At 44.1% G+C, this 12,658-nt stretch overlaps 2 long non-coding RNA genes across 2 annotated transcripts; both read left to right on the forward strand.

Moving 5' to 3' along the window:
• The first annotated feature begins 1,287 nt into the window (after positions 1-1,287).
• Positions 1,288-5,246, forward strand: LOC142485429 (uncharacterized). The gene is made up of 3 exons (XR_012798470.1): positions 1,288-1,393; positions 4,045-4,164; positions 5,185-5,246. It is a non-coding gene; the product is annotated as an uncharacterized LOC142485429 (long non-coding RNA).
• A 2,815-nt stretch (positions 5,247-8,061) lies between these two features.
• Positions 8,062-11,795, forward strand: LOC142485427 (uncharacterized). The gene is made up of 3 exons (XR_012798468.1): positions 8,062-8,167; positions 10,566-10,685; positions 11,706-11,795. It is a non-coding gene; the product is annotated as an uncharacterized LOC142485427 (long non-coding RNA).
• Positions 11,796-12,658: the final 863 nt, after the last annotated feature.

The raw sequence follows: 12,658 nt of genomic DNA on the forward strand, positions 1-12,658 counted from the left end.
ATCATCAACTCTGCACCAGTGTGAATTGATGTTCTTTAATGTTCTGATAAGGTACATGCAACATCTCTTCCTCAACCCCTGCACCACTCTCTGCCTCTTGCCTCTCTCTCTCCACCTCCCTGCTAAGCGTATTAACCCATCTAATGTAATCCACATTCCATGTCTCACTTTACTCTTCACTTCTCACGTGCCCTCTGGAATGACTGCTCTCTGACTAACAAGGTCTATTTGTACATGACCTCTTCTGCTCTCATCATCCACCACCTCTCATTCCCCTCACCCCTGTCCTACTCGATACCTCAGCTTAATTGAACTCTCTCCTCTGACATCTACCCTTATCTCTAACCTCTCCTCACTTTCTGCTTAAACTAACTATCTTGTTAACTTTTACAATGCTATCATCTCCTCCTCCTCCCTCCTCCTCCTCCCTCCTCCATCATATATATGCCCCTTCTAGGCTCTGACACACTCATCCCTCTAAGGCCATGATTATCATGGGCACATGCTTGGTCATCCACAGTGTGTGCGAGCGATGCAGAGCCGCCTCGGACCTCAGTGCAGGGATTGCTGCATACCCCCAGCATCTGTCACCCACAAACAATACACACACTAATACTCCCCACAATACACACTATAATACCTCCTCAATACTAATCTCCCCAATAATATTATAGCTCCAAACACAATATACACAACACCCTTACACAAGATACACAATCTAGTACTCTCCTCTGCACCTCTACACACAATATAATACTCCCACACACACAATATACACACTACCCTCCTACCCCCATAAAATACAACCAATAATACACACACACTTTGTGGATGTTGGGACCAGCTCCCGGCATGCACCAGTGAAAGAGAGAGGCCCGCAGAAGCTCGGAAGAACTCCCTCCATCCGTGCCTTCCTCCGTTTCACATCTTCTCCCTGTCTCTCTCCCTCCCTTTCCTTGCATCTCCCTGCGTCTTTACGTATACCCAGTCAGTGACGGCTCTGGTCACGTGATGCCTTAATATGGGCTTATCCATATATGTTCATCCACATCACTAATGTGATGCCCGCACTGTTGCGGAGCTGGTACTTACGACGGGCACTTATTGTTTTATCAGTACTGCGTACCTGACTCTACCGGCCTACTTTCAACACTAGTACAATATGTGCTTCACTACGAGTGAGTGGGGAATATTGGCATCACACAGTCACTGTTGAATATGCCATTCAATCCATTTTGAAAATAGTAATGCAATGTGGTTTTGTTTTGTTTGCTTTTTGCAGTAATGAAGAATGGAAAAGTTATATTAAAATTAAATTGGAGGGGGACTAGATTCAGCATTTCATCATGAACTCTGCACTTGTGAGAATTTAACTTCTTGAATACCCTGACAGGTACACGCAACATTAAGACTATAATCTGCTGTGCAAGCTTTCGTGCTATACCTCCCCCTCAGGTTTTGATTTATACATTTGCTCCCTCAATTCATGTCCTCTAATATTTGAAAGCTCTCTCCTAGCATTTTCTCTTTACCACAGAACGTCATCCCAATGTAACCTCTCTCTTGTTCTTTCTGCTTGCTGTTTCCTCACTCCTCTGTTAAACTTTTCTAATTTCTCTAACTTCCACACTCCTGCTTTTATCCACATGTTCTCCTCTTTCCTTCCCCTACCTTTGCATGTGTCTACACACTGCACCATTTGTACAGACCTCTATTGCAGCTATTTCTGCACTGCTCAATGAAAAGCACTCATGTACATCCTATTCTCTGCGCCCCCTCTCTCTGCGCCCCCTCTCTCTCTGCACCCCTCTCTCTCTGCGCCCCCTCTCTCTCTGCGCCCCCTCTCTCTCTGCGCCCCCTCTCTCTCTGCGCCCCCTCTCTCTCTGCGCCCCCTCTCTCTCTGCGCCCCCTCTCTCTCTGCGCCCCCTCTCTCTCTGCGCCCCCTCTCTCTCTGCGCCCCCTCTCTCTCTGCGCCCCCTCTCTCTCTGCGCCCCCTCTCTCTCTGCGCCCCCTCTCTCTCTGCGCCCCCTCTCTCTCTGCGCCCCCTCTTTCTGCGCCCCCTCTCTCTGCGCCCCCTCTCTCTGCGCCTATCTGTCTCATTCTCTCTACGTCCCTCTCTCTCTACATAGAGCTATCTCTGGCTCTCTCTACACCTATCTCTGTGTCTCCTTCTATGTTTGCTGATGTGTGGGATATCTCTTATAATCTTGAACCTGCTCATATACACATCGGGTCTCCCTGCCTCTGCCTCCCTGCTAAGAGTGTTAACCTATCTAATGTAATCCACATTCCTTTCCTTACTTTTCTCTTCCCTTCTCCTATGCCCTCTGGAATGCCCGTTCTCTGACTAACAAGGCTCTAGTTGTACATGACCTCTTCTGCTCTCATCATTCACAATCAGTCATTCCCCTCACCCCATCTTACCTGTCCCACTGATTTTCCTCTGCTTAATTAAACTCTCCTCTGACATCTACTCTAACCTCTCTGCTCTCTCTCTCTCTCTTTCTGCTTAAACTGACAATCTTATTAACTCTTACAATGCTATCCTCTATATGCCCCTTCAAGCTCTGACACACTCGTCCCTCTAACCCACACCCTTGGCTAAATTCCCAAACATGTTCATCACACTTCCACTCGCTGTTCTTAATGCCTATGAAGGAAATCTCACACTTGATGTTTGATTTTTCTACAGTAAAAATGTCTCCAGTCCTGTATAAAGCTGCTCTCTGGGGCCAAACCACACTACTTTTTTTTCCACATTCATCAACACACAAATTTAATTTACGCTGTCTTTTTTCCCCTGTATTTGACTCCCTCCACTAACCTTCTTCTCACACTTGCCATCCTTCCTTCACTTCTCCTCAAGCATTTGACTACTTCAGAGGCAAGGTGGATGCCACCCACAAGGAGATTCCTTCTGTCCCTTCCCCCTTCTCTCCTTCTACCTAATTCTCCTTCTGCATTTGACTCCTTTTCTTCTCTTACAGAGCTGGAAGCTAATCATCTTCTCTTCTCCCTCTACCACATGCCCTCTAGATCGTATCCCCTCACACCTTACTGCATCTCTTAGTCCCCACTCTCACCCACATCTTCAAGTCCTCCCTATTCTCTGGCTCTTTACCCTCTTACTTTAAGCCTGTAGTGGTCACCCTTTTCTCAGAAACAACCTACACCCTATGTGCCTTACTAACTACCGCCCTATATCCCTCCTGCTGTTTGTCTCCTAATTGCTAGAATGTCAACATTCTTAAATCACATGCCCTCCTGGATCCTTTACAACCTGCCTTTCGTACAGCTCGTTCTACAGACTGTGCTTAAAGCAAATTCCCAAGGTCACTTTTCCCTACTAATCCTACTTGATCTATCTGCTGCGTTTGATGCTCTCAATCACTCTCCTCCTTCATATTCTAAACTCTCTCTTGGTATCCGTAACACAGTTCTATCCTGGTTTTCATCATAACTTTCCTGTCACACATTCTCCATCTCTGTTGCTAACATGTCTTCGTCTTCTATTGATCTGTCTGTGGGTATACATCAGGGCTCTGTTCTGAGATCTCTCTTTCTCTCTACATACTATCATTTGGTGACCTCATCAACTCTTTGTGACAATCCTATAAATAACAAATACAAATATCAGGTCATGGGAATAAGTGATTTGGACATAAAAGTAACATTTCGGAAGTGTGGACAACTAATACATCTTGTAGATTGCCTTTACAGTGTGATGTCATTGATTCAGTAGATTGTGTGCAGACCAGGACTGCAGTACAGTGTCACTCACATGGATGACTTGCGTGGTAGAAGCTCAAGAACAAGGATGTCAAACTCCAGTCCTCGAGGGCAGCAAACAGGCCAGGTTTTCAGGATATCCCTACTGAAAACCTGGCCTGTTTGGGACCCTCGAGGACTGGAGTTTGACATGCATGCTCTAGAAGGAGCACAGCTGTGGGTGGGAGGTGGATTTGCTTTGCATCAAATGGTTTGGAGCAAGGTTTATTGTATGTATTATCATAATAACAATGCAATGCTTAACTTTTATTTCAGGAGGGATGACTGCAGAACAGAAGTGAATATTGAAGCCATGTGTTCCTTTTCTTGCAAAAGAGAAAATTTGAAGGACAGTTGAAGAGAAGGAAAATTACTACACAGAGACAGATAAGCAATGTGTATATTTCTCATTTACCATTTAGTATTTGTCGTTTTATTGACTCCACACAATCCGGCTGCTACGGGTTTCACATTGAATATTTTCATCTCTACTCTACCCCTTCCTGTGATCTGAACCATGCAAGTTTTCGTTGATTCAATACATCATGAGTAGAGGGTGGCTACAGTATGAAGTAAAGACCCAAGTACCACATCTACTACCATTCATAACAAGAACATGTGCAGTAGCGCACAGCTGCAGTTCTATGTGATTGTTATGAAAGGTTGAGGTGGTTCAATTCTATGAATCTGGAGTGGGATGGATCCTGTTTGCATCATATGGTTTCATCTAGGCCAGTAGATTATATAACTCTCAGTACAGGTTACACATGGCATCAGTATTAGTGATGTAAAGAGGAGGAAAGCTTCAATGTGGAGAACAAAGCCAAGTAATGTTGAAGTTACTCCTTTTACCATTTACTTGGTCAGTCTGTACTGTCTACTCTCCACACAGCTGCTAAGGATCTTCCATTTTAAATACTTTCACCTCCTATTCTGCACTGCTTTGCTGCCCATTATTCAGAGATGCGTTCCAGTCATGTTTAGCACTCTGAATCTCTCTGCAGTCATTGGTTCAGCACATCATGGGTAGAGCATGGCTACAGATACAGCAAGCTATTATTATTTTACCGGCTGATCACCCATAATATTGCATTAAAACATAGAATATCACTTAATTTCCAAAAGATTCAGTGATGCTGATAATGCAGAATCTCACAACATTTCCCATCATAATGCCATAATGCACAAGTGGGAGAAATAATCCTTGCTATATCTGTACATTGTGTGACGTATTACCTCAATGACCAATGAGAGCAAGTACATCTTCTGTATAGAGCGGCTGTGTTATGATGCAGTTATTGATCATCATTGACATAATCACAAGAATCTTATGCAAAGGGAAATTGTCCGCAGCGAAGTGAGATTTCAGCCCCCAAACGTCTGTAATATTAATGCAATGTCTTACTTTTGTTGCAGTGAACACTGAAGAGACGGATCTACTACAACACTGTACAGAATGAGCATACGCTACAAGCAGCAAAATGATCTTGCAGTTGACAGTATGTTGTTCTGGTAATGTGCACAATTATTATTTATGGGCTACACACCACAGTGCTGGACATATTCTGTTAACTTCAACTCTACTCCTAACATGGAGATGTCTTCCTGGTGTTACTGATTCAGTACATCATATGCACAGTGTGGTTATGATATGATGGATTGATTTAATGAACCCACCAACCAATGATGACATCTGCATCATCTTCTGTAAAGTGCAGCTACAGCATGATATTATCAGCATTTGGTGCGGTATAATCAGAGGTATCTATGTGCTTTTGTGCCTGTTTTAAGTCCTCCAGCTTAACGCCCCTACACCTCCCACTACACAGGCATACTTACTTATGCATACACTGACATCTGGCATACCTACACACACCCCAGGGCCACTTCCTTCCCCTGATGTCAGGGAGAGGATGGGCATGCAGAGTGCAGTAAGTCTCCACGTTACTCTGGCCAACAGTCTTGGCCTACCTCCAGCATCTGTCACCCACAACATCTGTTCCCTCCTTGTAAAGTGCTGAACTATCTCACCTGGGTCAGTGCTATAGCTGATCACAGTGCCCGATCAGGATGTCACTGTGACAGGCAGCAGTGCAGATTGACCGGTCAATCAATGCAGTGCCGCAACATATGCACTAAATGAGATTTCCGTGCCCCCAGTCAGGTTACTCCCTGGGCAGTGACCCTGCTCACACCCTCCCCTAGTTCCACCTCTGATCACAATTATCTCTCTTGGAGAGTGTAGCAAATTGGAGTTGGGGGAATCTCACCTCTGCCATGCATGGTCACAATCTGGGCACAGGACCCAAATAGTGGGCAATGTGGCACTTCTTACAGTAGAGAATAAGTAACTTTATTCTTTACTTGTGTATTAAGGACCTTATTTGCATTAAATTCAGTCCACATGGGACCAAGACTTTCTGGCTTACTGAACAAAGTGGAATTGTTTCGTAGAGGGTGGAGAATTGTATTTTATCTGAAATTACCCCCTCTGCACAAAATACAAACAATTATACCCATACAAGTACCTTGTGGAAGTTGTTGCCCTCTATCTTCCTGTGGTCTCTCCCTGTTTCTCACCGTGCCTCCTCCCATTTCCTTGCACCTCTGCGTCTCCGCATATATCCCTATACTCAGAGCCGGCTCCGGTCAGTGACATGGGATGCCCAAATATGAGCATACCCATATATGGGCATCCATGCCACTGACCGGAGCCCGCTCTGTTGCGGATATGGAGAGAGACTGGGAGATTTACATCCCCTTATAATTCATATGGTGCATAGTACCGGCACGTATTGTTTTACCGGTACTGTGTACCTTCCTACTTTCACACTGGTACAGTATATGCTGCAGTGGGACTGAGAGGGATATATTGGTAACACATAGTCATTGTTGGGGGAATTCAATCCATTTTGAAAATAGTAATGAAATGTTTTTTACTTTTCTTTTTTTTCAGTAATGAAGAATGAAACATTTCTGTTAAAATTGAATTGGAGGTGAACTGGATTCATCATCAACTCTGCACCAGTGTGAATTGATGTTCTTTAATGTTCTGATAAGGTACATGCAACATCTCTTCCTCAACCCCTGCACCACTCTCTGCCTCTTGCCTCTCTCTCTCCACCTCCCTGCTAAGCGTATTAACCCATCTAATGTAATCCACATTCCATGTCTCACTTTACTCTTCACTTCTCACGTGCCCTCTGGAATGACTGCTCTCTGACTAACAAGGTCTATTTGTACATGACCTCTTCTGCTCTCATCCACCACCTCTCATTCCCCTCACCCCTTTCCTACTCGATACCTCAGCTTAATTGAACTCTCTCCTCTGACATCTACCCTTATCTCTAACCTCTCCTCACTTTCTGCTTAAACTAACTATCTTGTTAACTTTTACAATGCTATCATCTCCTCCTCCTCCCTCCTCCTCCTCCCTCCTCCATCATATATATGCCCCTTCTAGGCTCTGACACACTCATCCCTCTAAGGCCATGATTATCATGGGCACATGCTTGGTCATCCACAGTGTGTGCGAGCGATGCAGAGCCGCCTCGGACCTCAGTGCAGGGATTGCTGCATACCCCCAGCATCTGTCACCCACAAACAATACACACACTAATACTCCCCACAATACACACTATAATACCTCCTCAATACTAATCTCCCCAATAATATTATAGCTCCAAACACAATATACACAACACCCTTACACAAGATACACAATCTAGTACTCTCCTCTGCACCTCTACACACAATATAATACTCCCACACACACAATATACACACTACCCTCCTACCCCCATAAAATACAACCAATAATACACACACACTTTGTGGATGTTGGGACCAGCTCCCGGCATGCACCAGTGAAAGAGAGAGGCCCGCAGAAGCTCGGAAGAACTCCCTCCATCCGTGCCTTCCTCCGTTTCACATCTTCTCCCTGTCTCTCTCCCTCCCTTTCCTTGCATCTCCCTGCGTCTTTACGTATACCCAGTCAGTGACGGCTCTGGTCACGTGATGCCTTAATATGGGCTTATCCATATATGTTCATCCACGTCACTAATGTGATGCCCGCACTGTTGCGGAGCTGGTACTTACGACGGGCACTTATTGTTTTATCAGTACTGCGTACCTGACTCTACCGGCCTACTTTCAACACTAGTACAATATGTGCTTCACTACGAGTGAGTGGGGAATATTGGCATCACACAGTCACTGTTGAATATGCCATTCAATCCATTTTGAAAATAGTAATGCAATGTGGTTTTGTTTTGTTTGCTTTTTGCAGTAATGAAGAATGGAAAAGTTATATTAAAATTAAATTGGAGGGGGACTAGATTCAGCATTTCATCATGAACTCTGCACTTGTGAGAATTTAACTTCTTGAATACCCTGACAGGTACACGCAACATTAAGACTATAATCTGCTGTGCAAGCTTTCGTGCTATACCTCCCCCTCAGGTTTTGATTTATACATTTGCTCCCTCAATTCATGTCCTCTAATATTTGAAAGCTCTCTCCTAGCATTTTCTCTTTACCACAGAACGTCATCCCAATGTAACCTCTCTCTTGTTCTTTCTGCTTGCTGTTTCCTCACTCCTCTGTTAAACTTTTCTAATTTCTCTAACTTCCACACTCCTGCTTTTATCCACATGTTCTCCTCTTTCCTTCCCCTACCTTTGCATGTGTCTACACACTGCACCATTTGTACAGACCTCTATTGCAGCTATTTCTGCACTGCTCAATGAAAAGCACTCTTTAATATCCTATTCTCTGTGCCCCCTCTCTCTGCGCCCCCTCTTTTGGCGCCTCCTCTCTCTGCGCCCCCTCTCTCTGCGCCTATCTGTCTCATTCTCTCTACGTCCCTCTCTCTCTACATAGAGCTATCTCTGTCTCTCTCTACACCTATCTCTGTGTCTCCTTCTATGTTTGCTGATGTGTGGGATATCTCTTATAATCTTGAACCTGCTCATATACACATCGGGCCTCCCTGCCTCTGCCTCCCTGCTAAGAGTGTTAACCTATCTAATGTAATCCACATTCCTTTCCTTACTTTTCTCTTCCCTTCTCCTATGCCATCTGGAATGTCCGTTCTCTGACTAACAAGGCTCTAGTTGTACATGACCTCTTCTGCTCTCATCATTCACAATCAGTCATTCCCCTCACCCCATCTTACCTGTCCCACTGATTTGCCTCTGCTTAATTAAACTCTCCTCTGACATCTACTCTAACCTCTCTGCTCTCTCTCTCTTTCCGCTTAAACTAACAATCTTATTAACTCTTACAATGCTATCCTCCTATCTATATGCCCCCTCTAGGCTCTGACACACTTGTCCCTCTAGCCCACACCCTTGGCTAAATTCCCAAACATGTTCATCACACTTCCACTCGCTGTTCTTAATGCCTATGAAGGAAATCACACAATTGATATTTGATTTTTCTACAGTAAAAATGTCTCCAGTCCTGTATAAAGCTGCTCTCTGGGGCCAAACCACACTACTTTTTTTTCACATTCATCAACACTCAAATTTAATTTACGCTGTCTTTTTTTCCCTGTATTTGACTCCCTCCACTAACCTTCTCCTCACACTTGCCATCCTTCCTTCACTTCTCCTCAAGCATTTGACTACTTCAGAGGCAAGGTGGATGCCACCCACAAGGAGATTCCTTCTGTCCCTTCCCCCTTCTCTCCTTCTACCTAATTCTCCTTCTGCATTTGACTCCTTTTCTTCTCTTACAGAGCTGGAAGCTAATCATCTTCTCTTCTCCCTCTACCACATGCCCTCTAGATCGTATCCCCTCACACCTTACTGCATCTCTTAGTCCCCACTCTCACCCACATCTTCAATTCCTCCCTATTCTCTGGCTCTTTACCCTCTTACTTTAAGCCTGTAGTGGTCACCCTTTTCTCAGAAACAACCTACACCCTATGTGCCTTACTAACTACCGCCCTGTATCCCTCCTGCTGTTTGTCTCCTAATTGCTAGAATGTCAACATTCTTAAATCACATTCCCTCCTGGATCCTTTACAACCTGCCTTTCGTACAGCTCGTTCTACAGACTGTGCTTAAAGCAAATTCCCAAGGTCACTTTTCCCTACTAATCCTACTTGATCTATCTGCTGCGTTTGATGCTCTCAATCACTCTCCTCCTTCATATTCTAAACTCTCTCTTGGTATCCGTAACACAGTTCTATCCTGGTTTTCATCATAACTTTCCTGTCACACATTCTCCATCTCTGTTGCTAACATGTCTTCGTCTTCTATTGATCTGTCTGTGGGTATACATCAGGGCTCTGTTCTGAGATCTCTCTTTCTCTCTACATACTATCATTTGGTGACCTCATCAACTCTTTGTGACAATCCTATAAATAACAAATACAAATATCAGGTCATGGGAATAAGTGATTTGGACATAAAAGTAACATTTCGGAAGTGTGGACAACTAATACATCTTGTAGATTGCCTTTACAGTGTGATGTCATTGATTCAGTAGATTGTGTGCAGACCAGGACTGCAGTACAGTGTCACTCACATGGATGACTTGCGTGGTAGAAGCTCAAGAACAAGGATGTCAAACTCCAGTCCTCGAGGGCAGCAAACAGGCCAGGTTTTCAGGATATCCCTACTGAAAACCTGGCCTGTTTGGGACCCTCGAGGACTGGAGTTTGACATGCATGCTCTAGAAGGAGCACAGCTGTGGGTGGGAGGTGGATTTGCTTTGCATCAAATGGTTTGGAGCAAGGTTTATTGTATGTATTATCATAATAACAATGCAATGCTTAACTTTTATTTCAGGAGGGATGACTGCAGAACAGAAGTGAATATTGAAGCCATGTGTTCCTTTTCTTGCAAAAGAGAAAATTTGAAGGACAGTTGAAGAGAAGGAAAATTACTACACAGAGACAGATAAGCAATGTGTATATTTCTCATTTACCATTTAGTATTTGTCGTTTTATTGACTCCACACAATCCGGCTGCTACGGGTTTCACATTGAATATTTTCATCTCTACTCTACCCCTTCCTGTGATCTGAACCATGCAAGTTTTCGTTGATTCAATACATCATGAGTAGAGGGTGGCTACAGTATGAAGTAAAGACCCAAGGACCACATCTACTACCATTCATAACAAGAACATGTGCAGTAGCGCACAGCTGCAGTTCTATGTGATTGTTATGAAAGGTTGAGGTGGTTCAATTCTATGAATCTGGAGTGGGATGGATCCTGTTTGCATCATATGGTTTCATCTAGGCCAGTAGATTATATAACTTTCAGTACAGGTTACACATGGCATCAGTATTAGTGATTTAAAGAGGAGGAAAGCTTCAATGTGGAGAACAAAGCCAAGTAATGTTGAAGTTACTCCTTTTACCATTTACTTGGTCAGTCTGTACTGTGTACTCCCCACACAGCTGCTAAGGATCTTCCATTTTAAATACTTTCACCTCCTATTCTGCACTGCTTTGCTGCCCATTATTCAGAGATGCGTTCCAGTCATGTTTACCACTCTGAATCTCTCTGCAGTCATTGGTTCAGCACATCATGGGTAGAGCATGGCTACAGATACAGCAAGCTATTATTATTTTACCGGCTGATCATCCATAATATTGCATTAAAACATAGAATATCACTTAATTTCCAAAAGATTCAGTGATGCTGATAATGCAGAATCTCACAACATTTCCCATCATAATGCCATAATGCACCAGTGGGAGAAATAATCCTTGCTATATCTGTACATTGTGTGACGTATTACCTCCATGACCATTGAGAGCAAGTACATCTTCTGTATAGAGCGGCTGTGTTATGATGCAGTTATTGATCATCATTGACATAATCACAAGAATCTTATGCAAAGGGAAATTGTCCGCAGCGAAGTGAGATTTCAGCCCCCAAACGTCTGTAATATTAATGCAATGTCTTACTTTTGTTGCAGTGAACACTGAAGAGACGGATCTACTACAACACTGTACAGGATGAGCATACGCTACAAGCAGCAAAATGATCTTGCAGTTGACAGTATGTTGTTCTGGTAATGTGCACAATTATTATTTATGGGCTACACACCACAGTGCTGGACATATTCTGTTAACTTCAACTCTACTCCTAACATGGAGATGTCTTCCTGGTGTTACTGATTCAGTACATCATATGCACAGTGTGGTTATGATATGATGGATTGATTTAATGAACCCACCAACCAATGATGACATCTGCATCATCTTCTGTAAAGTGCAGCTACAGCATGATATTATCAGCATTTGGTGCGGTATAATCAGAGGTATCTATGTGCTTTTGTGCCTGTTTTAAGTCCTCCAGCTTAACGCCCCTACACCTCCCACTACACAGGCATACTTACTTATGCATACACTGACATCTGGCATACCTACACACACCCCAGGGCCACTTCCTTCCCCTGATGTCAGGGAGAGGATGGGCATGCAGAGTGCAGTAAGTCTCCACGTTACTCTGGCCAACAGTCTTGGCCTACCTCCAGCATCTGTCACCCACAACATCTGTTCCCTCCTTGTAAAGTGCTGAACTATCTCACCTGGGTCAGTGCTATAGCTGATCACAGTGCCCGATCAGGATGTCACTGTGACGGGCAGCAGTGCAGATTGACCGGTCAATCAATGCAGTGCCGCAACATATGCACTAAATGAGATTTCCGTGCCCCCAGTCAGGTTACTCCCTGGGCAGTGACCCTGCTCACACCCTCCCCTAGTTCCACCTCTGATCACAATTATCTCTCTTGGAGAGTGTAGCAAATTGGAGTTGGGGGAATCTCACCTCTGCCATGCATGGTCACAATCTGGGCACAGGACCCAAATAGTGGGCAATGTGGCACTTCTTACAGTAGAGAATAAGTAACTTTATTCTTTACTTGTG

Source organism: Ascaphus truei, unplaced genomic scaffold (assembly GCF_040206685.1).
Source record: "Ascaphus truei isolate aAscTru1 unplaced genomic scaffold, aAscTru1.hap1 HAP1_SCAFFOLD_603, whole genome shotgun sequence".
NCBI classification, from domain to species: Eukaryota; Metazoa; Chordata; class Amphibia; order Anura; family Ascaphidae; genus Ascaphus; species Ascaphus truei.